At 37.7% G+C, this 21,935-nt stretch overlaps 1 long non-coding RNA gene across 2 annotated transcripts in view; it reads left to right on the top strand.

The window, feature by feature from the left end:
* The window catches only part of LOC307186845, a 294,281-nt gene that overhangs the window by 233,749 nt on the left and 38,597 nt on the right, over nucleotides 1–21,935 (top strand). For both annotated transcript variants that reach the window (XR_013828481.1, XR_013828482.1), the window contains one exon: nucleotides 2,437–2,524. This is a non-coding gene — a long non-coding RNA (uncharacterized lncRNA). The remainder of the gene's footprint in view (nucleotides 1–2,436; nucleotides 2,525–21,935) is intronic.

Genomic DNA, 21,935 nt, shown 5'->3' with positions numbered 1-21,935 from the left:
TATTAAGATCTCCGCTCCTCCCACCACCAAATGTACAAATTTCTCCCTAGAGGAACTCTACCATCCTCCTCCAGCAGAGGTCTACAGCCAGGTAGCCCAAGACTTTAATCTGGCCAAGAGACAAATTTTATTCATCTGCAGAATTTGTGTCTTCATTTTACTTCTATACCTGTTTCACCATTGAATTTTGGAAGCAGAAAATTTACTTTATAGTTTGATAGATCCAGAGATGGAAAGAGGTTTTGCTCCATGATGGATCATACACAGAGTCACATTCATATATGATTTAGATGATGATATCTGGGATTTGAGGGCTCATGAGATTTAGATGAGATTTTAGCCTTGAGCTGATGTTAATAGGCTGAGAACATGGGGGATGCTGGGATGGGGTAAATATGTCCACGTGGGATGAATGTGAGCCTTTGGGGCCAGAGGGTGGACTGTGGTAGTCTGAAAAATGACCCTCCCCACCTCAAAAAAAAAGATATTTACATAAAGTCCCTGGAAACTACGAATGTTACCGTATTTGAAAAATGAGCCTTGTCAGATGTGATTAAATTAAGGATCTTGAAATGAGATAATCCTGAATTATCTTGGTGGGCCCTAAATCCAGTGACAAGTTTCCTTTTCAGGGAAAGTCAGAGAGATATTTGAGACAGACAGAAGAGGAGAAGATACCAACACAGAGTAGAGAATGCAATGTAAAGACAGATTCAGAGATGGAGTGATATGGCCACAGCCCAGGAATGCCGGGATAGCTAATAGAAGCTGGAAGAGAAAAGAGACAAGTTGTCCCTTTAAGCTCCCAGAGAAAGTATAGCCCTAGACATTTCAGACTTCCAGACTCCAGAACTGTGAGAGGATACAAAAAAAAAAAGCAAATCCTTGTTATTCCAGTTGTAAGAACATCTCTGGAGAAAGACTTTAAATTAATAGGAGAATTGGTATATGGTGTTTTAGACTATCTTACCATGCTACATGAAAATATTTCTACAAAAAGAAAAAAGCCATTTTTATCATAACATGGTGAAATATAATAAAAGTAGAGTTTATTATTGGAAATGGCTCTATTATTGACCAAACTAATTCTCTAAAATTTGAGCAGTCTACTTTTTTCCTTTCATTCAGTTTATTCTATAATAGCTTTAGGAGAGGTTGTTTTGACCAAAAGGATATCAGATATAGCTAAAGTTAATAATTTAAAATCTTTGGCAGTATAAGTGATTAAGAGCACTTCTTTTTTTTCTTTTTTAGTTAGTAGCATCTGGTTTTAAATCCTGAGTGAATACTTACTAGCTGTGTGACCTCAGACAAATTGCCTAATCACTGTAAGTCTGTATAAAATATTTAATAAGAAGACAACAAAGAAAATTTGAGGCTATTGCTAGACTTCTTTGATGTATAAAAGTGAGTAGTAGAGGGAGAACCAGTCACCTGTAACCAGTATCTTCCAAGGACTACCCAGAAGACATGTATAATATCACTCTAAGATGTAGTTTATTGTAAGACCAGTGATTGGGCTTGCTTCATGAAGGCTCTAAGGTACAATTTAATAGAGTTTCACAAGTCTATTTTCTTGGGTAATTTCCACATTCTCTTGGGTTATTTTCATATTTCTCAGAAAACTCAGCTATAAATAAAATGGAGGGAGTTTCTTGACAAAACAGAAGAAAATCAAGGTCTAGACAACTAGCTTTTAAAGAAACCCTAGGCTAAGAAATTATGCCAATAGTTGAGAATGGTGCCACTTGAAACCAAAAAATTGAGACTAAACTTGAAATTTCCAGAAGATTTCCCAAGGAACAAAAAGTTAAGGAAAGGCCAGGGAACTTTTGTTATGACTATGGGAAAAGATAGAATGCAGAATCCTGGATGTAAGACATGAGAGAAGAAACAATGTTTACTCCACACAGCAGGCAATTAGAGCCATCAATGGACCATCATGGATGACAGAATACACTGAAGGAAGAAGAGGACAGAAATGAATGCTTATTTAATGTCTAATGTGGGCCTCAAAACTTTGCATTTAAGATTTAGAGAAGCACTTTTATTTAATCCTCACAATTACTTCTTTAAATAACTAATATTATCTGTGAAGTCATGCTAATCTATCTCACTTCCAAATCCATGATCTTTCTAGACAATTTAAAAGGAAAGTGGGTATCATATGGTCCCTAGACATGAGCTGTGAACTACACCCAGAAGGTTAGGAACAAACTCCTGAAGAATTTGCAGAAGAGCATCAGGCTGAGAAAGGTCTTCTAACACTATGGCTACCAGCTCTGGTCATTTCAATTATTTGAAAGCAAGGAAGGAAATATCGATTGCTTTAACCCCTCTAAAGGTATCTTCATGATTAGGATAAAACTTCATAGTATTCCACAAAACAAAGAAAATAATGTCTTACCAGATGACCAAGTCAATTTCATATTCCAGAAACAGCATGAGAGAGGTCCTGCTAAGTGACCATGTTAGAATCCTGGTTCTCAAGAAAGGTGAAGCGCTGAAAACTTTGAAGCCAGAGGTAAGTTCAGAGGAAATAATGATTGTGACAATATGCTCCACTTCGGTTTGGTTTGGTTTGGTTTTGAAGTGAAATTACTGCAGCAAAGAATCTGGTGTAAACCACAAAAGAAACCTTAATTTTTAAATTTAGGTGGACTGTTTGTGTAATATAGATATGCATCTTGGTTTTGGGCTTGGTTTGTTTTGCTTCTGCTTGTTAGTCAAAGGTGTACCACTGACATTTACAAATAATAGGTCTTTGGGATATGTTTGATTGTTTGGAAATTTAAAAGTGACTGTGTATTTGGGGTTTTTGTTATTGCTGGTTTTCTGGGTTTTGTTTGTTTTTTGCTATTTTTCATCACTGATAAATGCATACAGAAAAACGAGTAACATCAAGGTCTAAACATCCTTTGGTAAAATTTCTTCAACTGTGTCCAATGACAATATATCGTTTATCTCAACAAGCACAATGGAGCAAAGGGAAGTGGTTTCTTTTCAGACATTTTGTCTGCGAAATTTCTCTGGTGGGTTTTCTTTGTATTTTAATCTGGCAATAAATTTCCTGATGACATAAACTTTATCATCTTATTTCACTTTGTAGAGGTCCGGGCCAGCCTCATATTCATATGTTAATTGAATTTAGAAAAAAAGGTGATTATTTGGATTTTTATTAACAAAAAAAAAAAAAAGAAACAGTTTTTATAGGTTAAACTATATAAAATTACTGATATTAAATGGTTTTTCGCTTCTAAATTGCAATTTTTCATATGCTTCGATCTAGTGTATTCCTAGTACTTTTACTGGGAATACGTGATTCCCTTACTAATATCTCTATATAGCTCAGTAGGATTCTGGAATATATTCTTGATTATAAGAGAGATAAAATACAATTATGGTCTGAGAGACTATCATCTAAATTTTTAGAAGTGGTAGTATTTGTAAAGCATAGCATTCTATTAACATTATATTAACCACATACTTTATTAATTTTTGTTTGTTTCTTCAACAAGTACTTTTGAACATGTACTATAATATGGTGGTTTTAACATATAGGTGTCAAAATTCATGGATTTCAATCCTGGTAGTCCCCATATTTGAGTGTGTAACACTCTCCATATTCATGTATATCTTCAAGTCAAATGTTTCTTTTCTATAAATGGGGACAAGAATGGGGACAACATCTGGCTCACAGAATTGTATGAATTAAGTGAAATAATAACTGTGCTTCACAGTACCTGGCTCATAGTAACCACTCAGTACAAGGGAGAAAAATAGGTAATCCTGTTGTCATGGAGCTTACAATCTAGTAAGGGATACAGACATAAATTATCACAACTGTCATAAGTTTTATAAAGGTGTGAGTAAGAGTACTACACAGGTGTGAGTAAGAGTACTCTGTGGCAATCAGGGAAAGCTTTCTTTGGAAAATGAGAATTGAGCTGAGATCTGAAGGATAAACACTAATAAATCAGGTAAAATTTTGATGGAAAGCATTCCAGGCAGAGGAAAATCCATGCCCTGTATTTTGCAAGAGTATGACATTTTTGGGGAACTGAATAAGGCCAGCAAGGCTGAGGTGTCAAACTTCTGCAGGTGAGGCAGAAGTGGGAGCCCAGTCTCATGGGGTCTGTTAAGCCATGTAAATTCCTTTAAATAGAGGAGTGAAGTCATTGCCCAACTTTGCTGCTTAATAGAAACCTTATTCTTTTTTAAATATCTGGTGTGACTTACTTCTTTTGTAGTATTTATAAAAAATAATTTGATGTGCCTTGGCTTCCTGCAATCATTACAATTATTTTTAAATGACATTCATGTGGACAGATTTTGTTTTTCGTCCATTTTTCTCTATTTTAAATACAGATATAATTTCCAAAATTCCCTAAAATGTGAGGTTTGAGGGCACAGTCCTCCGGGCTATCAAGTTTTCCCAAGACTTCTGACACCAAGTACAAGTTGGGTGGGGGAGGGGGGAGTCCCAAAACCACCCTCAGTTTTGATAATTCACTAGAAGGACTCACAGGACTCACTGAGAGCTATTGTACATGTGTACATGAGAGCCATGCTTTATTATAGGGAAAGGATAATGAAAATCAGCCAAGGATGAGATGCGTAGGGCAGAGGCTAGGAAAGTTCTACAGTGAAGCGTCTGCTGTCCTCAAGATGCATTACTCTCCCCACAACCGTGTATGACATTACACACTGAGTATTGCCAACCTGGGAAACTCATCCGAGCTTTCATGTCCAGAGTTTTTATTGGGGCTTCATTACATGGACATAATTGATTGATAGCCCATGTGGTTGTACTCAGTCGTTAGCCCCCTACGTCTTAGAGGTCAGGCTGCAACCATGAAGCCCAGGAGGCCCACCATAAGTCACCTCATTAGCATAAAGTATCAGATGTGGTCCAGGAGGCCCACCATGAATAACAAAGACACGTTTATCACTCAAGAAATTCAGAGAGTTTAGAAGTTACCTCCCAGTTGCTATGGACAAAGACCACATCTTTCGTTTGGCCACAGGTCAAATGATTTACTACAAAGGCTACCCTCTGGCTTTTGGGCAAGTCTCTCTTACAGCAAAACAATCATATTTGTCTGGGCATCTACTTTTAGTATAGCTTTTATATGATAGACACAGCAACAGTATCATTGTGAATTTTGGAAGAGCCACTGAGGGGTAGAGATACGTTTTAAAAAACCTACTAATCTGTCCCATAAAGTTATTACAACATTTTCACATTCTTGTTTCTTGATTTACCATTATTTCTAGCTTAGGATAAACTTGTGCAGTTATTCAGCATGGAAATTAGTTGATTATTGACTAAATCCAGTTCTTCTTCCTCAGGTCAATTATTTTCCATCAGTATTACATCTTAAGGAGGCTTTAACTAGTTTTCCCAATTTGACCACCAATATCAGCATTACAACCTCACCAATAGTGTCTGTGTTATACCATTATCACAGTATGGCAGTAGATGTGACTTTAAAACTAAGATCAAAAGATACAGGCACATTACTAGAGTCCCAGTAAGTCATCAACAATTAGTCCAGTCCACCATCATATTGTAGAACCAAAATGTCTCCTAGAGTGATGCCACTCAGGTTTGCAGTTTTCCCTACAACCATGTCAGTTTGCAAAAGCAGAAGCGATCTTCACCCTTTCAAGCATCTGGTAAAATTGAGTTAAGAGACAATATCATCTCTTCTTCTGAGTCTTCCTCAAAGTAGTAATGTAATATTTGATTTCCCTCATTACATAACCCATTTATTCATTCCCTTACCTTCAGCTACTATTCCTGCCTTAGCCCTATTAACTGTTTAGCTTTACCCAAACTTTCCACCTTTGGAAAAGATGTGATGTTTGGCCACTGAGCAGGTTCAGATTGCTTCCCCCTCAGTCCACTCCCATTACACTGGGAAGAATTATATAGTGCATAACTAGTAGGCCATCTCAAGCACTAGGCAACTAATTTTACATTTTCCACCAACCCCAATTATGCCAGATTAGGTAAGGGCACAATACAACCCATCAGCCCCTTGGGAATCCTGATATAAAGGTTTAAAGATACAGCTACAGTTTTTTGTTTAGGGATCATGCCTGCTTCTGGCACCAACAGTTGCAAGCCTGGTCCTTGGACCACTGCATTAAGTAAGAAAAAATAAAGGTTGAGGTGATATGAGAAAAAAAGAAAATAATATAGTCATACCACCGTCCTCCCTCTGTGGGAAAAAATTGTATAGTCCTACCAGAATACTCCCCTATTTCCTTCTCCCCAGATTACCCAGAAAAGTGAAGGAATCTATCTAGTCATCACCCTCCCTTGGACCCCTCATGTTGAATGTGAGAACACACACATGAAGGTGTATAAACCAACCCTTCTTGCTTCTATCTCCCCCATTTTTTTTAATTTTATTTTTTATTTTTTGCGGTACGCGAGCCTCTCACTGTTGTGACCTCTCCCGTTGCGGAGCACAGGCTCCGGATGCGCAGGCTCAGCGGCCATGGCTCACGGGCCCAGCCGCTCCGCGGCATGTGGGATCCTCCTGGACCGGGGCACGAACCTGCATCCCCTGCATCGGCAGGCGGACTCCCAACCACTGCGCCACCAGGGAAGCCCTATCTCCCCCATTTTAAACAACAAATGTACTAATTGTCCATTCTAATTCTCTATCAAACCATTCCTCTGAGGACAATACCTCCCTGCCCATTGTTGGGCATACGATCTATAAAGTACTTTCCTTGGTCTGATGGAAGGTGACTTGGTAGTCCAAACTAGTGTTTTTCTAAAGCACCTCAGTTTCCATAATTTCCTAGAAGGACTCATAGAGCTCTCTGAGAGCCATTATAATCACAGTTATTATTTATTACAGGGAAATGACACATTAAAATCAGCCAAAAGAAGAGACAGCAAAGTCTGGGAGGGATCCAAACACAAGATTTCCATTGTCCTCAGGACACATTACCCTCCTAGCATCCATGTGTGACAGTATGTGTGGAGTATTGGCAACCCAGGGAGCTCATCTGAGCTTCAGTGTCAAGACTTTTCACCAGAGTTTCATTACTTGGGCATGACTGATTGATTGATGGCCCCTGTGGTGCTCTCAGTCTCTTGCCCCTACTCTCCAGAACTCAAGAGGCCCACCATGGGTCATCTTGTTAGCATAAACTCTCAGGCATGATCAGAGGGACCCACCATGAGCCATTTCTCTAGTATAGCTGGCAGATGTGGTTCACAAGACCTGCCATGAACAACAAAGACACTCCTATCACTGGGGATATTCCTTAGAGTTTAGACATTACCTTCCTGGAGCCAGGGCCAAGGCTAGGACCCCTCTTTTGTCAAGGTCAAATTCTTTGCTACAAAATACATCATTTAAAAATAAATAATGCATAGAATTTCCCTTCGGAAGTTGTACTTTTATGAAATTTGTTCTTTTTCTTAGCTCTCTAGGGAACATCAGTGCAGTTTCCAAGTGGGTGTGGGACATGCTGCTAGCTGACCATGAGATATACCTTCTACCGTTCATCCTTACTAACAGATTAGGAAATGGGGAAAATAAAATAGAAAACAAAGGGATCAGCAAAGTTAAAATGAATTACCATTTCTTTGAAAACATGATGGCAAGGTTGATGAAGAAGGAGGAGAGGAAGACGGAGGGGGTAGTGAGGAGCTAGAGATAGGGGTACTTAAAGAATTAACATTAGAAATATAAGGGAGACAGGACAGATGCAAATTGTTAAACAGCTAATATAAGGATATTATGAACAACTTTATGCCAATAAATTTGAATACATACATAAGATGGTCAAATCCCTAGAAAACAAATCAAAAAGAAAAACACCATAGTTCCATAACCATTAAAGTGTTTGAATTGTGAGTGAAAAAATCTTCCCACAAACCAAAACCAAAAGTAAAACAGAGCCAGGTATGGCTTTTCCTAAAGTCCTACCAAACACTCAAGAAACAAACAAACAAAAACACACACACACACTTCAATCTTCCATACACTATTCCAAAGTATATAGAACAAGAGGAAAGATTTCACCAAAGCCAGCCCAGATTCAAAGCCAGGGGAATTAGACTCCACCTCTTGTGAAGGAATAGCAAAGAATTTGCAGCTCATCTTTAATCTACCGCAAAGTGGTTTTCTAAAATACTGTAATGAGGACAGAGTGTCACTGGATCTCTTCATTTCTTTCTAAGAAAACAGCAAAGTAGAAGTAAGCTGACACAGAGTAGTAGTGATATAAACTAAACTTGTAGTAAAATTGATTTTATTTGCAGTGATTTAAAATGAAGTATTCAAACAAATGAAATTGCTAATACTACTGTATAGATCATGGAGAGTCAGGGGCAAACTGCATGTGTATTGCAGGGAATTAGCTCTTTCATATTGTATGTCTTAACTTGTACTGGCATAAATTCTTTTTTTTTTTTTCCTTTTGGCCATGCCATGTGGCTTGTGGGATTTTAGCTCCCTGTCCAGCGATTGAACCCAGGCCCTCGGCAGTGAGAGTGCAGAGTCCTAATCACTGGACCACCAGGGAATTCCCTAAATTGACTCTTTCTGTGCTTTGCAATCTTTGCCTTTCTACATTTGGGGGATGTAGCAAATTCTTTCTACAAAAAAATGAATGTGTTTCCACTTAAGTGTACTTTTTATTTGTGTCTTTAATACATTTACACATATTTTTATCATCTCTTATAGACATTGTCTTGCACACAGTAGGCATCCAGTATTGAAATTCTTGAAAAAAAAAGATGAGCATAAAAAGCTGTGAAAGACAATAATCTGCTTTGTAACTTATAGGAAGGAATTATGTCAAACAATTATAAAGAAAATGAGGAAGAACAATACCTGAGCTTACCTAAAACCTTATGAAGGCTACTTACCAGTTTCCCTTGCTACTTCTACAGGACTTGATCTCTAGAAAATTATTTCACTGCAACTACCTATTATGTTTCATCTGCTATATTTTAATCAAAGTTTAAAAAAATTACAAGACCATTTTGCCTTAAATTCTGCTTTTAGTTCTATGGTGTGCATATGATTTTTGTTACTTCTTATACGTAGGAACCAGGAGGGTCAAAACTATGTTAATGGCAGAAGTCTAGCATAATATTTTTGTCAATAACTCTGTCAAAGTCTTTTATATATGAGCTTGATGAATTGTTCCTTGTTTTTAAAATTTTATTTTAAGAAATGTTGGGAGGGGACTTCCCTGGTGGAGCAGTGGTTAAGAATCCGCCTGGCGATGCAGGGGACACGGGTTTGAGCCCTGGTCCAGGAAGATCCCACATGCCGTGGAGCAATTAAGCCCATGCCCCATAACTACTGAGCCTGTGCTCTAGAGCCCGCGTGCCACAACTCCTGAAACCCGTGCACCTAGAGCCCGTGCTCTGCAACAAGAGAAGCCACTGCAATGAGACGCTCACTCACCGCAACTAGAGAAAGCCCGTGCTCAGCAACGAAGACCCAATGCAGCCAAAAATAAATTAATTAATTTTTTCCAAAAAAAAATTGGGGGAAGGGGTTGGATTTAAGTATACAAATAACGCATTCTTATATATTGGCAGCTATCTAAAATTTTATGGTACTTTCCTGCCTTCCTACAATCTTTCATTCACCCATTCAAGAAATTTTAATTGGGCTTCCCTGGTGGCGCAGTGGTTGAGAGTCCGCCTGCCAATACAGGGGACATGGGTTTGTGCCCCGGTCCAGGAAGATCCCACATGCCGCGGAGCAGCTGAGCCTGTGAACCATGGCCGCTGAGCCTGCATGTCCGGAGCCTGTGCTCCGCAACGGGAGAGGCCGCGACAGTGAGAGGCCCGTGTACCGCAAAAAAATAAAAGTAAAAAATAAATAAATAAATAAAAATGTAAAAAAAAAAGAAATTTTAATTGAACTCTGATGATGTTCCTAACACTATGATAGGTATTGAAGGTCAAACTGTGACTACAAAACATTGCCAGATAAAAGGCAGGATTCCCAGTTAAACTTGAATGTTCGATAAACAACATACTTATACTAAAAATTATTGTTTATGTGAAATTCAAATATAACTCGGTGTCCTGTAATCATTTTAAATTTTATTTATTTATGCATGCATGTTATATATGACAGCCCTAGTAAAAATAAAGACTGTTCTTGATCTGTTATAACTTAAAGTCCATTGGGCAAGGCAGATACTAATCAAATAATCTTGCAGGTAAACGAAAATTATAACTGAGATAAGTGTTCCCAAGGATAGGTATAGAGTTATAGAAGAAGAAAATAATTGAGTGAGAAACAAGGTCAGGAAGGGGACACCAGGGAAGACTTCACCGTGACAGAGACAATGGACCAGAGACCCTATGGGGAAGGAAACAAGAGATGCTCTAACACTGCTACTTTACATGAAAATTTTATATTAAAGAGGGGTGTGTCTAACTTTTATGGTACAACAGTAGAAAACCTGACTGCACACTCTGATGCAGAAACAAAGCCTTGTTTTTTAGGGGTGACCCAGTGTCTTTCCTATCTGGCATCTGACTGATAACAAAGCCAGAGACTACAAGTTTTAGCCCTGTGTGTAAAGGTGGTATAGGAGAGTTCAGTTTCGATATTCAACTCCTGAAACTATGGGCATTCTCTTGGATCAGAGAAGACAAGTTGCTTGTCCCATCAGGCCTCTGGCTCTTGCTCCTGCCAGAAGTGAGCAAGAAACATGCCTGGTTGTAAGTAGGAGGGGAGACTATTCAGCACAGGCTGGTGGGAAAGACGAATCTGTGATGCACTCACATGGGAGCTGCCAGACAGGAGTGTTGCAAGTGAGCACACCCAGCAGTGCCTCTGGCAGGATTTAGGCTCTCAGACTTTCCCAGCAGCCCAGCTTGAGATTCCTCCCCACTTTCCAAGTTTCTCTTTGCATGCAGTCTAAAAAAAATGGTCTTGTGTAATTTGTATTAATTATTCAGCTTTTGAATATGATCATTGTTCATCATGATCATAATAACGAGAACAATCCTGCCTCAGGTTTATATATTTATTCCCAAATGTTCAAGTTCCTTTAATTATATTATTTATCTTTATGATGTCTGCTAAATCACTGGTCCCCAACCTTTTTGGCACCAGGGACCGGTTTCGTGAAAGACAATTTTTCCACGGACCGGGCGGGGTGTGGAGGGGGTTCAGGTGGTAATGTGAGTGATGATTCAGGTGGTAATGTGAGCGATGGGGTCCATGGCTCAGGGGGTAATGCGAGCGCTGGGGAGCGGCAGAAGAAGCTTTGCGCTCACTTGCCCGCAGCTCACCTCCTGCTGGTGTGGCCCGGGTCCTCACAGGCTGTGGACCGGGGGTTGGGGACCCCTGTGCTAAATAAAAGGAGTGACTGTTATTACATCAATTTTTAGGGATGGGGGAACCTGAGTGTAGTCTCTCTAGGTGAGTTGCCCAAGTTCCTTTTCTGACACAGTCCACGGCAGCCTCCACTGTTGACATCTCCTCACTTTGTCTGGAGCTGTATCAAGCTAGTTAGAAGGGCAAAGCACTAATCAACTGACTGAAAAATAATTATCCTGAAAAAAATTAGTAAATATAATGTTAAATCACAAAGTACTTAGTTGACTTGTTAAAAATTATCAAAAATAAACTGACATATATAACAGTGTCAAAAATGCCACCTGTTAAATTATAAAATGATTTGCTTCCATGATTTTATTATCATGGCAAATAGCATTGTTAGTGATTGCAACATTTTAAATCCCCAAAGTAGCAAATGCTCTAAATTTCTCTAATAAATTAGTATATTAGAAGGCTGTAAATGTGGGAATATTTAAGCTTTTTCTCTAAAATTATGAAGTATTTTTGAATTATAATAGAATAATGTATCCCTTTATAAAAACCAGGGCTTTTGGGGGGAAATTGAAGAAATCTGTTTTTTTAATATCTCAACCTCTTTGTATAACACTTGTTTTCTGAATAACAATATTTTTCATAATTAGTCTATATCTTAATTTAATGTACATATGACTCTAAATGGGTATAAATATCAAATGTATAAACGATCTATGGGTTTTGTAGTTATAGAATGCTTTTTTTTTTCATGCAAAGACTTTATTTTCCTAGGAAAGTTTTAGAAACCAGAATACATGTGTTTTTTTTTAAAGAGCCAGTTTTTGTTTACTCCACTTTATAAAAACTAGAGAATTCCCTGCATAAAGCTAGAAACTCTACTATTGAAATCCTGCCTTTTTGTGTAGGTTTCTGTCTTCTTTCTGTGAAAAGTGGACAGGTAGATTTCAAAAAAGAATGATTATTTCCAGATCAAACCTCAAAAATGATTTTATTTTATTTTTTCATTTTTATTATTTGATAGGCAAAGAGTGAGTTTATTAGCATAGGATGCTTGCGAGAGCTACAAGCAGACAGGCAAGGGAGCACAGCCCCGAGAACAAAGAGGGCTACATTTTTATAATCAAAGAAAAAGTGGGGAGGGAAGAAGACCACCTTCTTCCTCATTTTTGTGTAGACACCAAGGCTTACATCATTAGTTCCTCCTTTGACCCTGTATGGTCTAATGGAGATGGTCATGATGCTATTTAAATATGTATATTAGCAGAAGGGTGGTGACATATACTAATATATGGTAATTCATCTCAGGTTTTAGTATAATGTCCCCTTTCACCTATTTCTTTCCCTTTTCACCTATATTTCTGTCTTGCAGAAATGCTACTCTTCAAGGACTATTTATTAACTCCCTGACTTCATGTAACAAGATTCAGACTGCATATCTATTGTGTTTTTTGTTTTTTTTAACATCTTTATTGGAGTATAATTGCTTTACAATGGTGTGTTAGTCTCTGCTTTATAACAAAGTGAATCAGTTATACATGTACATATGTTCCCATATCTCTTCCCTCTTGCGTCTCCCTCCCTCCCACCCTCCCTATCCCAACCCTCTAGGTGGTCACAAAGCACCGAGCTGATCTCCCTGTGCTATGCGGCTGCTTCCCACTAGCTATCTATTTTACATTTGGTAGTGTATATATGTCCATGCCACTCTCTCACTTTGTCACAGCTTACCCTTCCCCCTCCCCATATCCACAAGTCCATTCTCTAGTAGGTCTGTGTCTTTATTCCCATCTTGCTCCTAGGTTCTTCATGACCCTTTTTTTTTTCTTAGATTCCATATATATGTGTTAGCATATGGTATTTGTTTTTCTCTTTCTGACTTACTTCACTCTGTATGACAGACTCTAGGTCCATCCACTTCACGACAAATAACTCAATTTCATTTGTTTTTATGGCTGAGTAATATTCCATTGTATATATGTGCCACATCTTCTTTATCCATTCATCTGTTGATGGACACTTAGGTTGCTTCCATGTCCTGGCTATTGTAAATAGAGCTGCTATGAACATTTTGATACATGACTCTTTTTGAATTATGGTTTTCTCAGGGTATATGCCCAGTAGTGGGGTTGCTGTGTCGTATGGTAGTTCTATTGTAGTTTTTTTTTTTTTTTTTTGCGGTACGTGGGCCTCTCACTGCTGCGGCCTTTCCTGTTGCAGAGCACAGGCTCTGGACGTGCAGGCTCAGCGGCCATGGCTCACAGGCCCATCTGCTCCAACGGCATGTGGGATCTTCCTGGACCAGGGCATGAACCCACGTCCCCTGCATCGGCAGGCGGACTCTCAACCACTGCGCCACCAGGGAAGCCCTATTTGTAGTTTTTTAAGGAACCTCCATACTGTTCTCCATAGTGGCTGTATCAATTTACATTCTCACCGACAGTGCAAGAGTGTTCCCTTTTCTCCACACGCTCTCCAGCATTTATTGTTTCTCGATTTTTTGATGATGGCCATTCTGATCGGTGTGAGATGATATCTCATTGTAGTTTTGATTTGCATTTCTCTAATGATTAATGATGTTGAGCATTCTTTCATGCGTTTGTTGGCAACTGTATATCTTCTTTGGGGAAATGTCTATTTAGGTCTTCTGCCCATTTTTGGAATGGGCTGTTTGTTTTTTTTGTTATTGAGCTGCATGAGCTGCTTGTAAATTTTGGAGATTAATCCTTTGTCAGTTGCTTCATTTGCAAATATTTTCTCCCATTCTGAGGGCTGTCTTCTCGTCTTGTTTATGGTTTCCTTTGCTGTGCAAAAGCTTTTAAGTTTCATTAGGTCCCATTTGTTTATTTTTGTTTTTATTTCCATTTCTCTTGGAGGTGGGTCAAAAAGGACCTTGCTGTGATTTATGTCATAGAGTGTTCTGCCTATGTTTTCCTGTAAGAGTTTAATAGTGTCTGGCCTTACATTTAGGTCTTTAATCCATTTTGAGTTCATCTTTGTGTATGATGTTAGGGAGTGTTCTAATTTCATTCTTTTACATGTAGCTGTCCAGTTTTCCCAGCACCACTTATTGAAGAGGCTGTCTTTTCTCCACTGTATATTCTTGCCTCCTTTATCAAAGGTAAGGTGACCATATGTGCGTGGGTTTATCTCTGGGCTTTCTATCTTGTTCCATTGATCTGTATTTATGTTTTTGTGCCAGTACCATACTGTCTTGATTACTGTGTTTTAACAATCAGGGTTTGTGTCTTGAGTGTGCCTGGTGCTTAGAGGCACCTGGTCTTTCATCAAGGTAGTGTAGATTGTTGCTAGGTTACTAGATTCTTTTCTTGAGTGGTCAGTAGTTTACAACAGTCTCCCCAAACTCCCTTAAAATTCCCTTTCTGTCTTTAATCCCCTAGTGGGATTTTAAACCAACTAATTATCCTACTCTATCCCTATCAGAATGATCTTTTTAAGAACACAATCTAATCACATTCTCCCTGCTTAAAGCCCTCCAATGGATTTGCATTGCTCTTAAGATAAAGACGAAAATCTTTATGTAATGATTTGCCCTGAGGCTTACCTCTATTTGTGTACCTCAAAAACAAACAAACAAACAAACAAAACTTCACCTCCAGCAGCCTTGAAGAATAATATAGATGTTTATATTGTCTTGGCCTGCTGGTGAATTCTAACTACTAACTGAAGTCTCTAAAGTGAATCCCACCCAAACAATTCTACTTCTACCACCGGTAGATGAGCGTTTCTCAGTCTTGAATGCACATTAACATAGTCTGGTATACCTTTTATTTTTATTTTTGGCTGCGTTGGGTCTTCGCTGCTGCTCGCAGGCTTTCTCTAGTTGCGGAGAACAGGGCTATTCTTTGTTGCAGTGCGCCAGCTTCTCATTGCGGTGGCTTCTCTTGTTGCGGAGCACAGGCTCTAGGCGCATAGCACCTCTTCATGGTAGTCATGGCACGCGTGCTCAGTAGTTGTGGCTCACAGGCTCTAGAGTGCAGGCTCAGTAGCTGTGGCGCACGGGCTTCGTTGCTCCGAGGCATGTGGGATCTTCCTAGACCAGGGCTCAAACCCGTGTCCCCTGCATTGGCAGATGGATTCTTTTTTTTTTTAACATATTTATTAGAGCATAATTGCTTTACAGTATTGTGTTAGTTTCTGCTGTATAACAAAGCAAAAATGATTTTATACTTTTTTCAAATTGCATATGTTCTTTGACATGGCCTTGGATACTGTAGAGCAGAAGAGACTCCAGATTGTCCTTGGTCCGTCTCTCTGCAGTCAAAGTAACCCCACTTTTATCTGTATTGGGGAAGGTTTCAAATAAAAAGTGTTCCCGGAAAAGCAGTGACATTAGGAATTGCAGAGCAGAAGTACCTCTCCTAGATGTGCCAGACCAGCTGTTTGGCTTTTCGATCTGCATGTGAGATACGCCCACCAGGTTTTGAAATTAGTTACCTGAACTTTGAGGATTATTTTATAGTGAACTACATGTGACTGATGAGAATGTGGTGTATTTCAGCTGGATTAGGATTTTTAAAAGGAAGGAAGGAAGGAGGGAAGGAGGGAGGGAGGAAATTTATAACTACTTCACACCAGCTGGCAGACTGTACAGAATTCCCTTCTTAGTAGCACTATGTGGAAGATGAAGGGCACCCTAGCCCAAATTTTATGCCAAGTTCTGGGGTGCCAGAAACTCTATTTCCAGTGAATCCTTATCACAATCCTATGACATTGGTATATTAGTTCTACTTTACCGATGACAAGTCTAAAACTCAGAGAGAAACTGAAAGAAAGGGATCTTGCAGCTAAGCCAAAACAAAGGCTTTATAATGCTTTCCTATTGCCCTCATGGGTCCATCAGACAGATTTCAGACTGAGAAATGTTGAGGGGGGCGGGGAGTGGTATTTAGTTGAGAAGAACAGCAAAAAGTCTTTGGAAGCAAAAGTTGACCTAATGGCAGTCTTCTGGGTTGAGGTACATGGAATGGATACTTAGTTGAATGGTGGTGGCTAAGGAAAAGTGCCCAAAGCAGAAGATTTTAAAGGAATTTGAGACATTGCCATACTCTTCTCCTTTTACCCAATTCAATGCTATCTCAGTCCCCACCCACCAAATGTAGGAGTGAAAAACAATTGGTCAGTGCCGAAGCCAAAATCAACGTACTTCGCAATTTCATGTAAAGCTGGCACCATAGTGCTCTTGAACTCTGGTTTATCTGGACCGCACCAGCACTGGATTTCCAAACCCTGCCTAATTTCATTACTTTCATATGCTTTCATTTCCCAAATTTCTAAGGACTCAAAAATGTCCTTTTGTGATTTGTCCTGTTGCTATTTGGTTTCTTACTGTTGTCATTGCGTCACTTGAGTATTTTCTCAGAGTCTTAGCAAAGTTAAATTTTTATTATGCTCCTTTTTGCATTGCAAGAAGGAAGGATCACCTAAATGGTATTTTAGTGCAGACTCACTGTTGAGTCTTTATACTAATTACATTCTCAGCAATCAGCAGTAGTGTCACATTTCAAAAGCCTTGGAATTATTTTGCTTGTTATGATTCAGATTCATTTTTTTTTGGAATCTTATCTAAAATTAAACCACTTCCATGATAGTATGGTCTTAGAATCTGTCATAATTAACACTACCTTCTTTCTTTATATCGTTTAAACTTACTACAAAGAACTAACAAAGAAAGTGACTAGATTCTGAATAATTAATTCCTTAGAAGACGTCATCATCTGGGAAGAAAAATAATTTAGACATTCTTACTAGTCCTTAAGATGTTATTTCTAAATGGAAGTACTGGGGTAATAATGCTTACCAAATTCCAATTTTGTTTTACCTGAAGAAAGTAATTTGATCTTTTAATTTTTTAATCATCCATGACAGGTGTCTCAGGTTTTCTTCCTAAAGGCTGTCATTATAGCACTTACATTCCGAGAATATTTTAATCAAGTTAGGAACCAATAGAATGTAAAGGGAAAAAACTGGCTTTTAACAGAGCATCACCTGACAGTCAATAAAGATGTTTTGAAACATTAATTCCTACCATGGAACAGAACCCAATGCAGCACTATGGATTGCTATCTGGAATAATTCTTTCCACCAGACCTGCAGGTCACCAAGAGTAGAGGTCTGCCTCACACCCAAACCTCTTTTCAGCTCGCTTAGTTTTTTGTCTCCTTTTACCAATGCCAACAGATTTTGTAGGAATTTGTTGTGTATCACACTTCATCTCATAAGCAAAGTGTTGTAGCTTTGGATAAACAGCAAAGAGACTATAAGAACATATGAAATAGCTTCTATCAAGAAATATGCTTTGTAATTACAAATCATTTTGATATATTGTATGCTATAAACATCTGAACACATACTAAGGTTGTAAGATACGAATTTCTTGTCAGGTATATGATGCTACCATACACCCTATAACAATAATCCTGTAAATGTTAATATTTTACTCTATTGCATTGACATTTTTATCAAGGGTATGTTTTCTGTCTGAGAACAAACCAAATTAACAAAATAAATACTTTCATTTCACATAAAATCATAATGTTAAAGTGAATCAATCATACAAAGATATTATTTATAAAATTTCTGATTTGTTCAGATGAATGGATCCCAAATAATAAGACTTGTCATGAAAATAATTAATATTAATAAATTAATATTCTGAGGCCCAAAGAGAATTGACTCAGATGTTTAAAAAAATTAAAATAAAACAATGCTCTGTGTTACATTTCTGTATCTGTTGGGTTTAGTTTTTGCCACAAGTATCTATCAGAGGCAACTCTTTATCTTCTTAGTTTAGTGATTTGGAATAGGAAGGAAGTGAAAGAAGTGGGAGATGAGAACAACACTGGTAAGAAATTTTGAAATCTAATAGATAGAAACCTAATAGTTTTTGAAAATCATGCCCAAAACCAAAATGTTTTCATTGTGAAAGAAAGAAACAACTTTAGTCAAGCTTTGTATAGTATTCAAAATATTTCCATGATGCAGTTTCATGGCATTTTTTTTTTTTAGTTACCTTTTTTTTTTTTTTAGTTAATTTTTGAACCTAGGATTATATGTTGAATCTCAACAATGGTAAACCATGTGATTTGGAGAGCCATCTGGTTCAGCTAATTTCTAAGATGTTTGCCTCTTTGCTAATAGACTTCCAGACACTGAAGTTTAACCTAATTCCAATTATGCAAATAGAAATCATTCTTTGCCTAAGAATTACATCTTGATGTCACGTCATACCAGAGGTAAACATACAAGCTATAAATTGTCAAAGAGATTGGAAACCTTTAGCTAAAAATAACCATTATACATTCCAAGGTAGAAAGATAAGCTTGGATATTGAAATATTCAATAGTGGGGGAACATCAAAAACACCCCAAACAGCCCCTAAAACAGACCATTATTTCCAGTTTCTCAATTTCCCTGTCATTGCTGTCAATATTCCACCAGTTAGCCAGGATCACAAAATGAAGGGTTAATTCCATCCTTTTCTCGGCCTCCTAAACAAGCAGGCACCTTTCTTTTTCAGCTGTTTCCAAACTAACCTGATCTTTATCACTTCTTTCTAAGGGTATTTGAATAGGTTAATTGTGTTCCCTGTATACATTCCTTTTCGCCCAGGCAAAAATGTTGCTTGCTGATGCTACATTGATATTTCTAAAAGATAGATAGATAGATAGATAGATAGATAGATAGATGATAGATGACAGTGATGGGGTTCAGGCAGAAGGCCCCAAGATGTGCCACTCTTGACATGTGGATTATTTTGAGCTGAAAACAATCAAGGCCCAAAAGACTCAGAAAGAACCTTTGAAATTCCTCCTTACTGCCTAAAAGAATTTAAGATAGGAGGCCTGCCCCAGGAAGAAGCTATCACCTTAGATAACTAAGTATGAATTAGGTGTGGTAGACAGGGAGGAGCCTAGCAAGGCCCATCTGATCAAAGTCCTCTCTCTGTCCCACTGTCTGTGAATGGCCCAGCAAACATTTATTTACCAAACATTAACTCTTTTTATCTTCCTGTGAATTACCTTTCTTCCCTTTGAAGTCTCAGAACCCTATCTCCTTCTCCTTGGTACAGAATAACATATATACCTCACTTTGCCTTGCTGTCTTTGGAATTCATACTGATGTGGATTCCATGTGCACATGCAATAAATTTGATTTTCTCCTGTTAATCTGCCTTATGTCATTTAATTGCTAGCCAAAAAAAACCAAGAAGGAGAAGAGGGAAAATTTCCCTTTCCCCATAGCTGATTAGAGAGAGAGAGATGATCTAGATAGATAGATAGACAGACAGACAGGGAGATAGACATTTGTATTTTGCACCCAAATGTAAAATGTATTTTTACTGTGGATCATAAATGTTTTTTAAAATTTACCAAAATCATATTTCTACTCATTCAAATGTAGAGTTATTCATTTGTTCAACATGTTAAGTACACTGATAATATATAAAACAATAATAAAATGATCTTTATCTTAGAGGACTTAGCATTCTCTTAAGAGAAATTGATATGTATAAAAACAATTTTAGTATGACATACATAAATTCTGGAATGTAGAATACAGATAATTCTCTGGGAACATAGAGGAGGAAGTAATAGCAGTTTCTTAAGACTCTTGTTGACTCACATTCTTCATTCTTCTAGTGAGAAATCAGCATGCTAAGGTTTAATTAAAATATTTTTAAGATGCTAGTTCCATACTCGTTTTCTTCTCTTCTTTTAGTGGCATATGGTTATTGGCAAATAATGGAGCTATAATATAAAATTCTGTGTGGTGAGGTTGTAAAAATAATAAATTCTTTCAACAAGCTTGAGCTATTTTCAAATGGTATTTAGCCTCATACTTCAGAAAAACTTTATCTTTTTAGAGGAAGAAATTGTGGAAAAAAATTTACCTACATAAATTCTCCTTTATATGAAATGAGAAAACTTGGTCACAGTAATCTTTTATCATATTAATATTAAAATAATATGCAAATGTACTGCAGCATAATATAAAATTTTAACAGTATTGTACACAAAAAATTTCATATTAAATATTTTTTAAAAGGACAAGGAACTAATATTTATTAAGCACTTAATGTATACTAAATACCAACATTATACTTTAAATTTTTAAAATGTCATTATAGTAAGAACACAACATGAGATCTAACCTTTTAAATTTTGAGACAATTTTTAAGTTGGACGTACTGTTCTTTTTTTTTTTTAACATCTTTATTGGGGTATAATTGCTTTATAATGGTGTGTTAGTTTCTGCTGTATAGCAAAGTGAATTGGCTATACATAAACATATATCCCCATATCTCCTCCTTCTTGCATCTCCCTCCCACCCTCCTATCCCACTCCTCTAGGTGGACACAAAGCACTGAGCTGATCTCCCTGTGCGATGTGGCTGCTTCCCACTAGATATCTATTTTACATTTGGTAGTGTGTGTATGTCCATGCCACTCTCTCACTTTGTCCCAGCTTACCCTTTCCCCCTCCCCATGCCCTCAAGTCCATTCTCAACATCTCCGTCTTTATTCCCATCTTGCCCCTAAGTTCTTCAGAACCATTTTTTTTTTTTTTTAGATTACATATATATATGTGTTAGCATACGGTATTTGTTTTTCTCTTTCTGACTTACTTCACTCTGTATGACAGACTCTAGGTCCATCCACCTCACTACAAATAACTCAATTTCGTTTCTTTTTATGGCTGAGTAATATTCCATTGTATATATGTGCCACATATTCTTTATCCATTCATCTGTCAGTGGACACTTAGGTTGCTTCCATGTCCTGGCTATTGTAAATAGAGCTGCAATGAACATTGTGGTACATGACTCTTTTTTTGAATTATGTTTTTCTCAGGGTATATGCCCAATAGTGGGATTGCTGAGTCATATGGTAGTTCTATTTTTAGTTTTTTAAGTAACCTCCATACTGTTCTCCATAGTGGCTGTATCAATTTACATTCCCACCAACAGTGCAAGAGGGTTCCCTTTTCTCCACACCCTCTCCAGCATTTATTGTTTCTAGATTTTTTGAGATGGCCATTCTGACTGGTGTGAGGTGATACCTCATTGTAGTTTTGATTTGCATTTCTCTAATGATTAGTGATGTTGAGCATCCTTTCATGTTGGCAATCTGTATATCTTCTTTTGAGAAATGTCTATTTAGATCTTCTGCCCATTTTTGGATTGGGTTGTTTGTTTTTTTGATATTGAGCTGTATGAGCTGCCTGTATATTTTGGAGATTAATCCTTTGTCAGTTGCTTCATTTGCAAATATTTTCTCCCATTCTGAGGGCTGTCTTCTTGTTTATGATTTCCTTTGCTGTGCAAAAGCTTTTAAGTTTCATTAGATCCCATTTGTTTATTTTTGTTTTTATTTCCATTTCTCTTGGAGGTGGGTCAAAAAGGACCTTGCTGTGATTTATGTCATAGAGTGTTCTGCCTATGTTTTCCTGTAAGAGTTTGATAGTGCCTGGTCTTACATTTAGGTCTTTAATCCCTTTTGAGTTTATTTTTGTGTATGGTGTTAGGGAGTGTTCTAATTTCATTCTTTTACATGTAGCTGTCCAGTTTTCC

The sequence above is a fragment of the Stenella coeruleoalba genome (assembly GCF_951394435.1).
Source record: "Stenella coeruleoalba genome assembly, chromosome: 5".
Taxonomy (NCBI): domain Eukaryota; kingdom Metazoa; phylum Chordata; class Mammalia; order Artiodactyla; family Delphinidae; genus Stenella; species Stenella coeruleoalba.
Note: the sequence above shows the minus strand (reverse complement) of the source record. Positions and strands in the feature narration are given on the sequence as shown.